At 45.4% G+C, this 13,809-nt stretch overlaps 2 long non-coding RNA genes across 2 annotated transcripts; both read right to left on the bottom strand.

Annotated features, from left to right (window-relative positions):
* Positions 1-9,502: 9,502 nt before the first annotated feature.
* On the bottom strand, positions 9,503-10,035 carry LOC143746141 (uncharacterized). The gene is made up of 3 exons (XR_013206454.1): positions 9,904-10,035; positions 9,742-9,815; positions 9,503-9,637 (listed from the first exon to the last, which is right to left on the bottom strand). It is a non-coding gene; the product is annotated as an uncharacterized LOC143746141 (long non-coding RNA).
* A 471-nt stretch (positions 10,036-10,506) lies between these two features.
* LOC143746139 (uncharacterized) lies at positions 10,507-11,048 on the bottom strand. The gene is made up of 3 exons (XR_013206452.1): positions 10,817-11,048; positions 10,690-10,744; positions 10,507-10,574 (listed from the first exon to the last, which is right to left on the bottom strand). It is a non-coding gene; the product is annotated as an uncharacterized LOC143746139 (long non-coding RNA).
* Between the last annotated feature and the right edge of the window lie 2,761 nt (positions 11,049-13,809).

Below are 13,809 nucleotides of genomic sequence, written 5' to 3'. Positions count from 1 at the left end.
CCATCCCGCAGTAATGTGTGTGTATTGCGCAGGGGCATAGTCACACGATAGGTTACATTGATTGAAACTAATTTGTTTAAAAAGGAGGAGGCTATTGCCGGTAAAGGCAGGTTCACATAAAATCATTATGACATATGACATTATTTTTTGATCTAACGAGCATCTGGTTTGGCGATGCAAAAACGGACTGTAGCCTATACGTCGTGCTTATTAGTGGTGCTTGCAAAAGGCAAGGCATCACTATTGTTATTTTGTATACTTATTAGTGGTGCTTGCCAAAGGCAAGGCATCACTATTGTTATTGTGTATACTTATTATTAGTGGTGCTTGCCAAAGGCAAGGCATCACTATTGTTATTGTGCATACTTATTATTAGTGGTGCTTGCCAAAGGCAAGGCATCACTATTGTTATTGTGCATACTTATTAGTGGTGCTTGCCATAGGCAAAGCAACACTAGTGTTATTGTGCATACTTATTAGTGGTGCTTGCCTATGGCAAAGCAACACTAGTGTTATTGTGCATACTTATTAGTGGTGCTTGCCTATGGCAAAGCAACACTAGTGTTATTGTGCATACTTATTATTAGTGGTGCTTGCCTATGGCAAAGCAACACTAGTGTTATTGTGCATACTTATTAGTGGTGCTTGCCTATGGCAAAGCAACACTATTGTTATCTCACATACTTATTATTCTTATTAGTGGTGCTTGCCTATGGCAAAGCAACACTATTGTTATCTCACATACTTATTAGTGGTGCTTGCCTATGGCAAAGCAACACTATTGTTATCTCACATACTTCTTATTCTTATTCTTCTTATTCTTATTCTTCTGGCCACTTTTTGACGCGCTACTCCTCCCGCAGTTTTTGTCACAGACCCACGAATGAGGCGTCAAAACGTGCGGCCTGTTCGGGAATGGTGTGCTATGACTTTTATAAGGGATCGGGGGTACGATGTTCGCCCCAGGGGCGAAAAACCGGCCGAAAAATCCCATAGACTTAACATTGCGTCAAACTTTGACGAGTCGTAGCTCGGAACGAGGATGTCGCAGAGACGTGTAATTTACCACATTTGAAGAGGCTGACAGACTCTGCAAGAACATACCACACAATGGGGTAAAAGTTGCACCCCTGGGGGGCAGGAGCTGCCCAAAGTTTCCCCATTGACTTACTATGGTGTAGGACGGCCCATGAAATGGGCCGTCCTACACCATAGAAACCGCTTTTATATTGAACATAACTCTGGATCACAGTGTCGTAGAGACAAAGGGGCGGGCTCATTTTACTCAGACAACCAATCAGTCTCTCAGGATCATTGTGAAGCTATCAAGCCACGCCCTAGCAACCATTTAGAGCACATTAGCAACAACTCCCATAGACTTCCATTGAAAGAGATCGAAGGGATATCTCTGGACTGAATCGTCATAGAAACATGAGGGTGGTCTCGTTTGACTCGGGGCAGCAAACAGCCAATCATGAATCACCTCAACACTTCCTAGCCACGCCCTAGCAACCATTGTCGAGCACCTTAGCAACCAAAATCCAAAGAGGAATATCGTCCATTCTGAATGTCACAGAGGCATGGGAGTTGGTTTATATCATTCATACTGACAAGCAGCCTTTGGAGTTTCATCATTGGCAGCTGCCAAGCCACTCCCTAGCAACCAAACAGAGTACTCTAGCAACCATTTTGCAACCGCCTAGCAACCACCCAGGATACCCTAGCAACCGCCTAGCAACACTCTAGCAACCACTCAGAACACCCTAGCAACCACCTAGCAACACCCTAGCAACCACCCAAAACACCCTAGCAACCGCCTAGCAACACCCTGGCAACCATCCAGAATACCCTAGCAACCGCCTAGCAACACCCAGGCAACCACCCAGAACACCCTAGCAACCGCCTAGCAACGCCCTAGCAACCACCCAGAATACCCTAGCAACCGCCTAGCAACGCCCTAGCAACCACCCAGAATACCCTAGCAAACGCCTAGCAACACCATAGCAACCACCCAGAACACCCTAGCAACCACCCAGAACACCCAAGCAATGCCCTAGCAACCACCCAAAATACCTTAGCAACCAACCAGAACACCCTAGCAACCACCCAGAATACCCTAGCAACCACCCAAAACACCCTAGCAACCACTCAGAACACCTTAGCAATGCCCTAGCAACCACCTGAACAACATGAATAAGCCATATCTCAGCACCAGAACATAGTACAGACATGTTTGTTGCCTAGTATGCAATCATGTACCACACCCTAGCAACCGAGTGGCGAGTTTTGCCACTGCAAGCACCACTTCACATTTTCTTCTGGAAATGTACATTCTAGTATTGTGATTACTATTCACCTAGACAAAACTTCGGCACGCTACTCCTCCCGCAGCTTTTGTCGTAGACCCATGAATGAGGTGTCAAATCGACCGGTTCATTGAGGAGAGGTGTGCTGTAACACTCAGCTTAATTAAGGCAGGATACACAAAAAAAACTACGGTTTATACCCTCTATATGATTTTCTTTGAATAGAAATGTTCTATTTGTTCACAACATAAACACAACAAACAAGATGGAATAATACCTTAAAGTGTATTCAATAGAAGCACCAAAAATAAATATATACAGAATAGGCAATAAGTCCGGTGAGTGTGTGTGTATGTTCCAGTTCAGTGTAAGTGTGTGCGTTGAATCGGCCTCACCGGTAAGCCTTTCAAAGTCCGTGCACAGGAAGAGGAACAGCGCTGTCCTGTGAAGCGATCTCCAAGGTGAAATAATCCACTGGTGTATTTCCGCAAAGAGAGTCCAACAATCACAGTCAATGACGAGCAAAAACAAAAGGTGTGGTGCGATCGATCGCTAGTCCCAAACGAGCAAAAGTAGCGTTGCTCTCGAACGCCGACTTTCCGGCTCTTTTAAACGGAAGTGAAAGTCATAACTCCAGCTGATCAGACTGACGTCACGGGGATTCCCTGAAGCTCCGCGAACAAACTCTCGCGTGAGAGAACAGGAACACAACCACATGGCCGGGCAATCAAACGAGGAAGAATAATTATAAAAGAACAGCTGTCTGGTAAGAATTATACAAATACTTCACAGCAATATAAAATATACTTTCCTTATGTGGCCTAGCTACATATTCCCCCCCCCCCCCAGCCAGCGGCATCGGAGGAGAGCGTCCATAATAGCGCTTCAGGTTTACCACATTCAATATATCGACTCTAGGTGGGTTGCCCCAGCACACAGTGTAATTTATTGGCCCTGTTTTACTTTTAATTTCAGCTGGACCCTCCCACTTGGGCGCTAGCTTGGCAGAGAATTTGTTTGCTGAATTAGAGAGAGGATGGGTTTTAATCCAAACCAGGTCACCCGTATGAAACTGCGCATTTTTTCTACGGTAATTATAATACCTAGCTTGTTTGGCTTGGCTCATCCTCATTCTATTCCTCACTTCTTCCATCATGATGTTTTGTCGTTCTACCAGGGAATATGCAGCTTGATCAGGTGAAGGCGGTCGGTGGATAAGACGTTCCAGTGGTCCTAGAATTTGTCTACCCAGCATGAGCACAGTTGGTGTTTTTCCGGTGGTTTCTTGCTGGGCAGTGTTAATGGCATAGCGGAATTCTGGTAGCCACTGGTCCCAGGTCTGATGATGTTGACCCACGTATGCAGCAATCATAGTTTTTACTGTCCGGTTGATTCTTTCTGTTAGGTTTGACTGTGGGTGATAACTCGTTGTGAGTTTCTGAACACAACCCCATGTTTTGCACAGATCGCTCAGAAGACTGGACGTAAATTGGGGACCCCTATCGGACACCAGGTATTTGGGTACCCCCCATCGTGTAAAGATCTCCTCTCGTAGAATTTTCACTACTTTCTGGGTCTTGCTGTCTCTCAGAGGGAACATTTCCACCCACTTCGTGAAATAATCAACAATGACAAGGAGGTATGTGTTCTGTCGTTTACTGGCGGGGAAGGGTCCCATTAGATCCACCCTCAACGTGTGTCCAGGTTCAGTGATCTGTGTACTCTGCATCAATCCAGAAGGTTTTGTATTGCTAGGTTTGTATTTCTGACAGATCTCACAGCTTTTGACGTATTGGCACACGTCCTTCCTAACGGACGGCCACCATGCCACGTCTAAGATTTTCAGCAGAGACTTTAACTGTCCGAGATGACCTCCAAGCGGATTATCATGGTAGTAGTGCATGAAGTCAGCGGTTAATGATAGTGGTACTACCAACTGATACCTTTATCCTTCATAGGAACTTTGCGGTACCACACCCCTTGGAGGTTTTCAAAGGTGATTGCTTGATCCTTGACTGATCGAGGGGGAATGTTAGATTGCAGGTCAGTGATGGTATTGTCCAATTGTTGAGCTTTAGTAATCTCCTCCAGAGAGTGCGGTAATGTAGACGCATGGTGTGATATGGATAGACAAGGGGCAACATCAGCATCAGGCGTACCCTGGACCCGGGATAAAGCGTCAGGTCCCATGTTGAGGCACCCTTTTCTGTGATGGACCTGGAAGTTGAACTGTTGCAGGCGGAGTGTCCAGCGAGTTAGGCGTGAGGAGGTTTTAGGGCAGTTGAATGCCCAGGCTAGGGCCGCATGGTCAGTGAAGACGTTGAAGGCTCTTCCCTCCAAGTAATGTCTCCACTTTTCAACAGCCCAAACCACTGCTAGACATTCCTTTTCTGAAGTGCTGTAATTCTTCTCTGCTCCAGTTAAGGTCCGTGATGCATATGCCACCACCTTTTCTCCCTCCTCTGACTGTTGAGTGAGGATGGCGCCCAGTCCTACCTCACTAGCATCCGTGTGAACTTGGAAGTCTTTGGAGGTGTCGGGTTGTATTAACACCGGTGAGTTTTGTAAAGCTAGCTTCAGTGCATCCATACTTGCTTGACATTCTGTGGTCCACTCCCACTTGACTCCTTTCTTTTTCAAGTTGTTCAATGGTGCAGAAATGTCCGCGAAGTGTGCTATAAATTTATGATACCACCCCGCCAATCCTAGAAATCTTTGCAAGGCTTTGAGATCGTGCGGGATTGGGAACTCTGCAACAGCGCTGGTCTTCTCTCGGTCAATCTCCACTCCCCTCTCGGAGACTATATGGCCGAGGAATTTGAGCTGTCGCTTGAAGAAGTGGCTTTTCTTCATGTTCAACGTCAGGTTGGCTTGGGTAAGTCTATGTAGAACCATGTTGAGATGTTGAACGTGTTGATCTAGTGACTTTGAATAGATGATGATGTCGTCAATATAAACAAAACAAATCTTCCCCCTCAAATCAGACAAAACTCTCTCTATCAGACGCTGGAAGGTAGCAGCGGCATTTCTGAGCCCAAAAGGCATTGACTTGAATTGAAATAGCCCCTTGGTGGAGATAAAAGCAGTTTTTTCCTTACTCTGGTCCTCCATCTCCACCTGCCAGTATCCAGACTTCAGGTCCAAGGAACTAAACCAAGAGGCTCCTTCCAAGGATTCAAGGATGTCGTGAATTAACGGCATTGGATAAGCGTCAGCCACTGTCTTGCTGTTCAGCCTCCTATAATCCACGCAGAACCTGTGAGAGCCATCAGGTTTGGGGACAAGCACCACAGGTGAAGACCACGGCGAGAAAGAAGGTTCAATGATATTGTCTCGCAACATCTGATCTACTTGTTCCTCTATAATCTGCTTCTTAAGAGGAGAAACTCTGTATGCCCGGGATTTTAGGGGTATGTCATCAGATAATGTGATTTTGTGTCGTACTATTGAGGTTTTACCCAGGTTGTTGGAGGTGGTGCGTGGCCAGGCGGAGCTCAATTTCAACAACTCCTCCTGATTGTCAGAGTCCCACGTAGTGCTCTCGGGGGAAATGGACAAGAGTTCTGGAAGTCTACCAGTGGATGGTAGGGCATAGTATAAATTCAGCTTTGCAGCCCTATGAGGAAGATCTTGACCAGCCGGGATCACAGGACCTGTTGGAATCTGCGATGGCAAGAAAGGGTAATAGTTGTTTCCTTTTTCAGATCTTAACCCATATCGGCCTCTTCCCACTTCTAGGACCGCTCCAGTGTCCCTCAGGAAATCCAGACCAGCAATAAGAGGAAATGCGAGGTGAGTGTCTTTTAGGATATAAGTATCCAAACTGCAATCTTGGTCATGCCATTGAATCTTAATCCTTTGCAGATCTCTGGACTGGTGAATCGTGCCGTCCGCCATTATGAACCTCTGTGGACTGGAGGTAACAACTGAGGGAATCTCACCTTTCAACTGTTTCCACAGGCTTTCTTGCATTAAAGTGTAAGTGCTACCTGTGTCTAATACAGCCTTCACTTCTTTGCCATTCACCCTTACAGGCACCATCAGGAGAGAGGACATGGGATGGGGTTGTGCTAGTGTTACTCCAGCCAGGTTTTTTGGAAAGGTACGTTCAGCAGATTTTTTGTTGGTCTTTTCTTTGCTGCTCTGAGTACTGACTTTTTGCCAGTAGTCTTTGGCTCCCATGTGATCCTTTTCCACCATAGATCCAACCTTCACCAGCTGCTCAACCGAGTTGACGGTTCCCCTCATACATCCCGCAACCCTGGGGTTGATGTTGTTAAGTATTCGATTTACTAAGTCCTCCTCAGATATCTCTGGCTTCCATTTCAGACATAGGGCCCGGTAGTCATATGCAAAGTCCCTCAGGCGCTGTTGTGGCTGCTGAACCATTGTCCTCAGCTTTTCCTCCACTTCTGAGAGGTAATCATCTGAAAGAAAAGCAGCCATAAATGCCTTTTTGAAGGATTTCCAATCCATTACCTTGACCTTCTCCGCTTTCCACCAGCTCAGAGCAGGTCCCTTCAGCACCGTGCTCAAGGTTCCTAGGAGTTCAGTACTGGGAAGGGGCCGGATCTCCAGGAAGTTCTCACATTGTTCGATAAAGTTGAGCACCTCCGCCGTATCACAGGAGTCACCAAAAGAGGGGAATTCGATGCGGATAGGAGGTCGGGCACAGAATGAGGATGAACCTGCCACTACTGAGGAGGTAAGCACATTAGAGTGTCTATCATACATCGGATGTTGAACGTCATAAGTATCATTGAGGGGTTTATGAGTGGTAATTTTCTCTCTAGATACTAGAGTTGGGGTAAGTGGTTGAGGGACAGTGGAAAATCGGGAGGAATCTGGAGAATAGGCCTGTAATCTGGTGAGTGTGGGGGTGCTAGTGAGCCTCATTTTTCTCATTTGACTTTCCCATTTCGCATCTCTCCTCAGAAAACAATTTGTCACAGCCTTTTCTAATTTTTCCAGCGCATCTGCAAAATAATCCTCCAACCTTGCCAAGCTAGTATCTACAGCCTGTCTGAAACTGGTTTCCCGATTCAATGTACTGTCCATTGACTGTTTGAAATCTTGTTCTAAAGTATGTACTTTGTTATCAAGGGCCAATAAATCAACTTTACATTGAGTCAGTTCTGATTGCAATGATTGTACCCTCTCAACATTTTGTGTACAACTCTCATCATCATCATCATCATCAGATTGTTCAGCATCAGAAATGTACAATGAACTAAGCATTGAAGTTATTTCAGCAGTAGGATTACGTCTAGTCACAAAAGACCTGGGAATCTCTTGAACATTTGTTAGTTCCATATCATTCTGGCCATCTTCAAAAGTAACTAGGTCATCAGCAGTATTAACAACTTCTGTCACTGTATCAGTATTCCTTACATCCATCTTAAAAAAAAACACACAAAGAACAATAATAAAGGGTCCCCGTACGGGCCACCAATATGTAACACTCAGCTTAATTAAGGCAGGATACACAAAAAAAACTACGGTTTATACCCTCTATATGATTTTCTTTGAATAGAAATGTTCTATTTGTTCACAACATAAACACAACAAACAAGATGGAATAATACCTTAAAGTGTATTCAATAGAAGCACCAAAAATAAATATATACAGAATAGGCAATAAGTCCGGTGAGTGTGTGTGTATGTTCCAGTTCAGTGTAAGTGTGTGCGTTGAATCGGCCTCACCGGTAAGCCTTTCAAAGTCCGTGCACAGGAAGAGGAACAGCGCTGTCCTGTGAAGCGATCTCCAAGGTGAAATAATCCACTGGTGTATTTCCGCAAAGAGAGTCCAACAATCACAGTCAATGACGAGCAAAAACAAAAGGTGTGGTGCGATCGATCGCTAGTCCCAAACGAGCAAAAGTAGCGTTGCTCTCGAACGCCGACTTTCCGGCTCTTTTAAACGGAAGTGAAAGTCATAACTCCAGCTGATCAGACTGACGTCACGGGGATTCCCTGAAGCTCCGCGAACAAACTCTCGCGTGAGAGAACAGGAACACAACCACATGGCCGGGCAATCAAACGAGGAAGAATAATTATAAAAGAACAGCTGTCTGGTAAGAATTATACAAATACTTCACAGCAATATAAAATATACTTTCCTTATGTGGCCTAGCTACATATTCCATATAGCTTTTGTTTTTGAATATGTAGCTAGGCCACATAAGGAAAGAATATTTTATATTGCTGTGAAGTATTTGTATAATTCTTACCAGACAGCTGTTCTTTTATAATTATTCTTCCTCGTTTGATTGCCCGGCCATGTGGTTGTGTTCCTGTTCTCTCACGCGAGAGTTTGTTCGCGGAGCTTCAGGGAATCCCCGTGACGTCAGTCTGATCAGCTGGAGTTATGACTTTCACTTCCGTTTAAAAGAGCCGGAAAGTCGGCGTTCGAGAGCAACGCTACTATTGCTCGTTTGGGACTAGCGATCGATCGCACCACACCTTTTGTTTTTGCTCGTCATTGACTGTGATTGTTGGACTCTCTTTGCGGAAATACACCAGGATTATTTCACCTTGGAGATCGCTTCACAGGACAGCGCTGTTCCTCTTCCTGTGCACGGACTTTGAAAGGCTTACCGGTGAGGCCGATTCAACGCACACACTTACACTGAACTGGAACATACACACACACTCACCGGACTTATTGCCTATTCTGTATATATTTATTTTTGGTGCTTCTATTGAATACACTTTAAGGTATTATTCCATCTTGTTTGTTGTGTTTATGTTGTGAACAAATAGAACATTTCTATTCAAAGAAAATCATATAGAGGGTATAAACCGTAGTTTTTTTTGTGTATCCTGCCTTAATTAAGCTGAGTGTTACATATTGGTGGCCCGTACGGGGACCCTTTATTATTGTTCTTTGTGTGTTTTTTTTTAAGATGGATGTAAGGAATACTGATACAGTGACAGAAGTTGTTAATACTGCTGATGACCTAGTTACTTTTGAAGATGGCCAGAATGATATGGAACTAACAAATGTTCAAGAGATTCCCAGGTCTTTTGTGACTAGACGTAATCCTACTGCTGAAATAACTTCAATGCTTAGTTCATTGTACATTTCTGATGCTGAACAATCTGATGATGATGATGATGATGAGAGTTGTACACAAAATGTTGAGAGGGTACAATCATTGCAATCAGAACTGACTCAATGTAAAGTTGATTTATTGGCCCTTGATAACAAAGTACATACTTTAGAACAAGATTTCAAACAGTCAATGGACAGTACATTGAATCGGGAAACCAGTTTCAGACAGGCTGTAGATACTAGCTTGGCAAGGTTGGAGGATTATTTTGCAGATGCGCTGGAAAAATTAGAAAAGGCTGTGACAAATTGTTTTCTGAGGAGAGATGCGAAATGGGAAAGTCAAATGAGAAAAATGAGGCTCACTAGCACCCCCACACTCACCAGATTACAGGCCTATTCTCCAGATTCCTCCCGATTTTCCACTGTCCCTCAACCACTTACCCCAACTCTAGTATCTAGAGAGAAAATTACCACTCATAAACCCCTCAATGATACTTATGACGTTCAACATCCGATGTATGATAGACACTCTAATGTGCTTACCTCCTCAGTAGTGGCAGGTTCATCCTCATTCTGTGCCCGACCTCCTATCCGCATCGAATTCCCCTCTTTTGGTGACTCCTGTGATACGGCGGAGGTGCTCAACTTTATCGAACAATGTGAGAACTTCCTGGAGATCCGGCCCCTTCCCAGTACTGAACTCCTAGGAACGTTGAGCACGGTGCTGAAGGGACCTGCTCTGAGCTGGTGGAAAGCGGAGAAGGTCAAGGTAATGGATTGGAAATCCTTCAAAAAGGCATTTATGGCTGCTTTTCTTTCAGATGATTACCTCTCAGAAGTGGAGGAAAAGCTGAGGACAATGGTTCAGCAGCCACAACAGCGCCTGAGGGACTTTGCATATGACTACCGGGCCCTATGTCTGAAATGGAAGCCAGAGATATCTGAGGAGGACTTAGTAAATCGAATACTTAACAACATCAACCCCAGGGTTGCGGGATGTATGAGGGGAACCGTCAACTCGGTTGAGCAGCTGGTGAAGGTTGGATCTATGGTGGAAAAGGATCACATGGGAGCCAAAGACTACTGGCAAAAAGTCAGTACTCAGAGCAGCAAAGAAAAGACCAACAAAAAATCTGCTGAACGTACCTTTCCAAAAAACCTGGCTGGAGTAACACTAGCACAACCCCATCCCATGTCCTCTCTCCTGATGGTGCCTGTAAGGGTGAATGGCAAAGAAGTGAAGGCTGTATTAGACACAGGTAGCACTTACACTTTAATGCAAGAAAGCCTGTGGAAACAGTTGAAAGGTGAGATTCCCTCAGTTGTTACCTCCAGTCCACAGAGGTTCATAATGGCGGACGGCACGATTCACCAGTCCAGAGATCTGCAAAGGATTAAGATTCAATGGCATGACCAAGATTGCAGTTTGGATACTTATATCCTAAAAGACACTCACCTCGCATTTCCTCTTATTGCTGGTCTGGATTTCCTGAGGGACACTGGAGCGGTCCTAGAAGTGGGAAGAGGCCGATATGGGTTAAGATCTGAAAAAGGAAACAACTATTACCCTTTCTTGCCATCGCAGATTCCAACAGGTCCTGTGATCCCGGCTGGTCAAGATCTTCCTCATAGGGCTGCAAAGCTGAATTTATACTATGCCCTACCATCCACTGGTAGACTTCCAGAACTCTTGTCCATTTCCCCCGAGAGCACTACGTGGGACTCTGACAATCAGGAGGAGTTGTTGAAATTGAGCTCCGCCTGGCCACGCACCACCTCCAACAACCTGGGTAAAACCTCAATAGTACGACACAAAATCACATTATCTGATGACATACCCCTAAAATCCCGGGCATACAGAGTTTCTCCTCTTAAGAAGCAGATTATAGAGGAACAAGTAGATCAGATGTTGCGAGACAATATCATTGAACCTTCTTTCTCGCCGTGGTCTTCACCTGTGGTGCTTGTCCCCAAACCTGATGGCTCTCACAGGTTCTGCGTGGATTATAGGAGGCTGAACAGCAAGACAGTGGCTGACGCTTATCCAATGCCGTTAATTCACGACATCCTTGAATCCTTGGAAGGAGCCTCTTGGTTTAGTTCCTTGGACCTGAAGTCTGGATACTGGCAGGTGGAGATGGAGGACCAGAGTAAGGAAAAAACTGCTTTTATCTCCACCAAGGGGCTATTTCAATTCAAGTCAATGCCTTTTGGGCTCAGAAATGCCGCTGCTACCTTCCAGCGTCTGATGGAGAGAGTTTTGTCTGATTTGAGGGGGAAGATTTGTTTTGTTTATATTGACGACATCATCATCTATTCAAAGTCACTAGATCAACACGTTCAACATCTCAACATGGTTCTACATAGACTTACCCAAGCCAACCTGACGTTGAACATGAAGAAAAGCCACTTCTTCAAGCGACAGCTCAAATTCCTCGGCCATATAGTCTCTGAGAGGGGAGTGGAGATTGACCGAGAGAAGACCAGCGCTGTTGCAGAGTTCCCAATCCCGCACGATCTCAAAGCCTTGCAAAGATTTCTAGGATTGGCGGGGTGGTATCATAAATTTATAGCACACTTCGCGGACATTTCTGCACCATTGAACAACTTGAAAAAGAAAGGAGTCAAGTGGGAGTGGACCACAGAATGTCAAGCAAGTATGGATGCACTGAAGCTAGCTTTACAAAACTCACCGGTGTTAATACAACCCGACACCTCCAAAGACTTCCAAGTTCACACGGATGCTAGTGAGGTAGGACTGGGCGCCATCCTCACTCAACAGTCAGAGGAGGGAGAAAAGGTGGTGGCATATGCATCACGGACCTTAACTGGAGCAGAGAAGAATTACAGCACTTCAGAAAAGGAATGTCTAGCAGTGGTTTGGGCTGTTGAAAAGTGGAGACATTACTTGGAGGGAAGAGCCTTCAACGTCTTCACTGACCATGCGGCCCTAGCCTGGGCATTCAACTGCCCTAAAACCTCCTCACGCCTAACTCGCTGGACACTCCGCCTGCAACAGTTCAACTTCCAGGTCCATCACAGAAAAGGGTGCCTCAACATGGGACCTGACGCTTTATCCCGGGTCCAGGGTACGCCTGATGCTGATGTTGCCCCTTGTCTATCCATATCACACCATGCGTCTACATTACCGCACTCTCTGGAGGAGATTACTAAAGCTCAACAATTGGACAATACCATCACTGACCTGCAATCTAACATTCCCCCTCGATCAGTCAAGGATCAAGCCATCACCTTTGAAAACCTCCAAGGGGTGTGGTACCGCAAAGTTCCTATGAAGGATAAAGGAGAGAAGTATCAGTTGGTAGTACCACTATCATTAACCGCTGACTTCATGCACTACTACCATGATAATCCGCTTGGAGGTCATCTCGGACAGTTAAAGTCTCTGCTGAAAATCTTAGACGTGGCATGGTGGCCGTCCGTTAGGAAGGACGTGTGCCAATACGTCAAAAGCTGTGAGATCTGTCAGAAATACAAACCTAGCAATACAAAACCTTCTGGATTGATGCAGAGTACACAGATCACTGAACCTGGACACACGTTGGGGGTGGATCTAATGGGACCCTTCCCCGCCAGTAAACGACAGAACACATACCTCCTTGTCATTGTTGATTATTTCACGAAGTGGGTGGAAATGTTCCCTCTGAGAGACAGCAAGACCCAGAAAGTAGTGAAAATTCTACGAGAGGAGATCTTTACACGAGGGGGGGTACCCAAATACCTGGTGTCCGATAGGGGTCCCCAATTTACGTCCAGTCTTCTGAGCGATCTGTGCAAAACATGGGGTTGTGTTCAGAAACTCACAACGAGTTATCACCCACAGTCAAACCTAACAGAAAGAATCAACCGGACAGTAAAATCTATGATTGCTGCATACGTGGGTCAACATCATCAGACCTGGGACCAGTGGCTACCAGAATTCCGCTATGCCATTAACACTGCCCAACAAGAAACCACCGGAAAAACACCAACTGTGCTCATGCTGGGTAGACAAATTCTAGGACCACTGGAACGTCTTATCCACCGACCGCCTTCACCTGATCAAGCTGCATATTCCCTGGTAGAACGACAAAACATCATGATGGAAGAAGTGAGGAATAGAATGAGGATGAGCCAAGCCAAACAAGCTAGGTATTATAATTACCGTAGAAAAAATGCGCAGTTTCATACGGGTGACCTGGTTTGGATTAAAACCCATCCTCTCTCTAATTCAGCAAACAAATTCTCTGCCAAGCTAGCGCCCAAGTGGGAGGGTCCAGCTGAAATTAAAAGTAAAACAGGGCCAATAAATTACACTGTGTGCTGGGGCAACCCACCTAGAGTCGATATATTGAATGTGGTAAACCTGAAGCGCTATTATGGACGCTCTCCTCCGATGCCGCTGGCTGGGGGGGGGGGGGAATATGTAGCTAGGCCACATAAGGAAAG

Source organism: Siphateles boraxobius, unplaced genomic scaffold (genome assembly GCF_051911475.1).
Source record: "Siphateles boraxobius isolate OS27281-9 unplaced genomic scaffold, OSU_SipBor_1 21, whole genome shotgun sequence".
NCBI classification, from domain to species: domain Eukaryota; kingdom Metazoa; phylum Chordata; class Actinopteri; order Cypriniformes; family Leuciscidae; genus Siphateles; species Siphateles boraxobius.
Note: the sequence above shows the minus strand (reverse complement) of the source record. Positions and strands in the feature narration are given on the sequence as shown.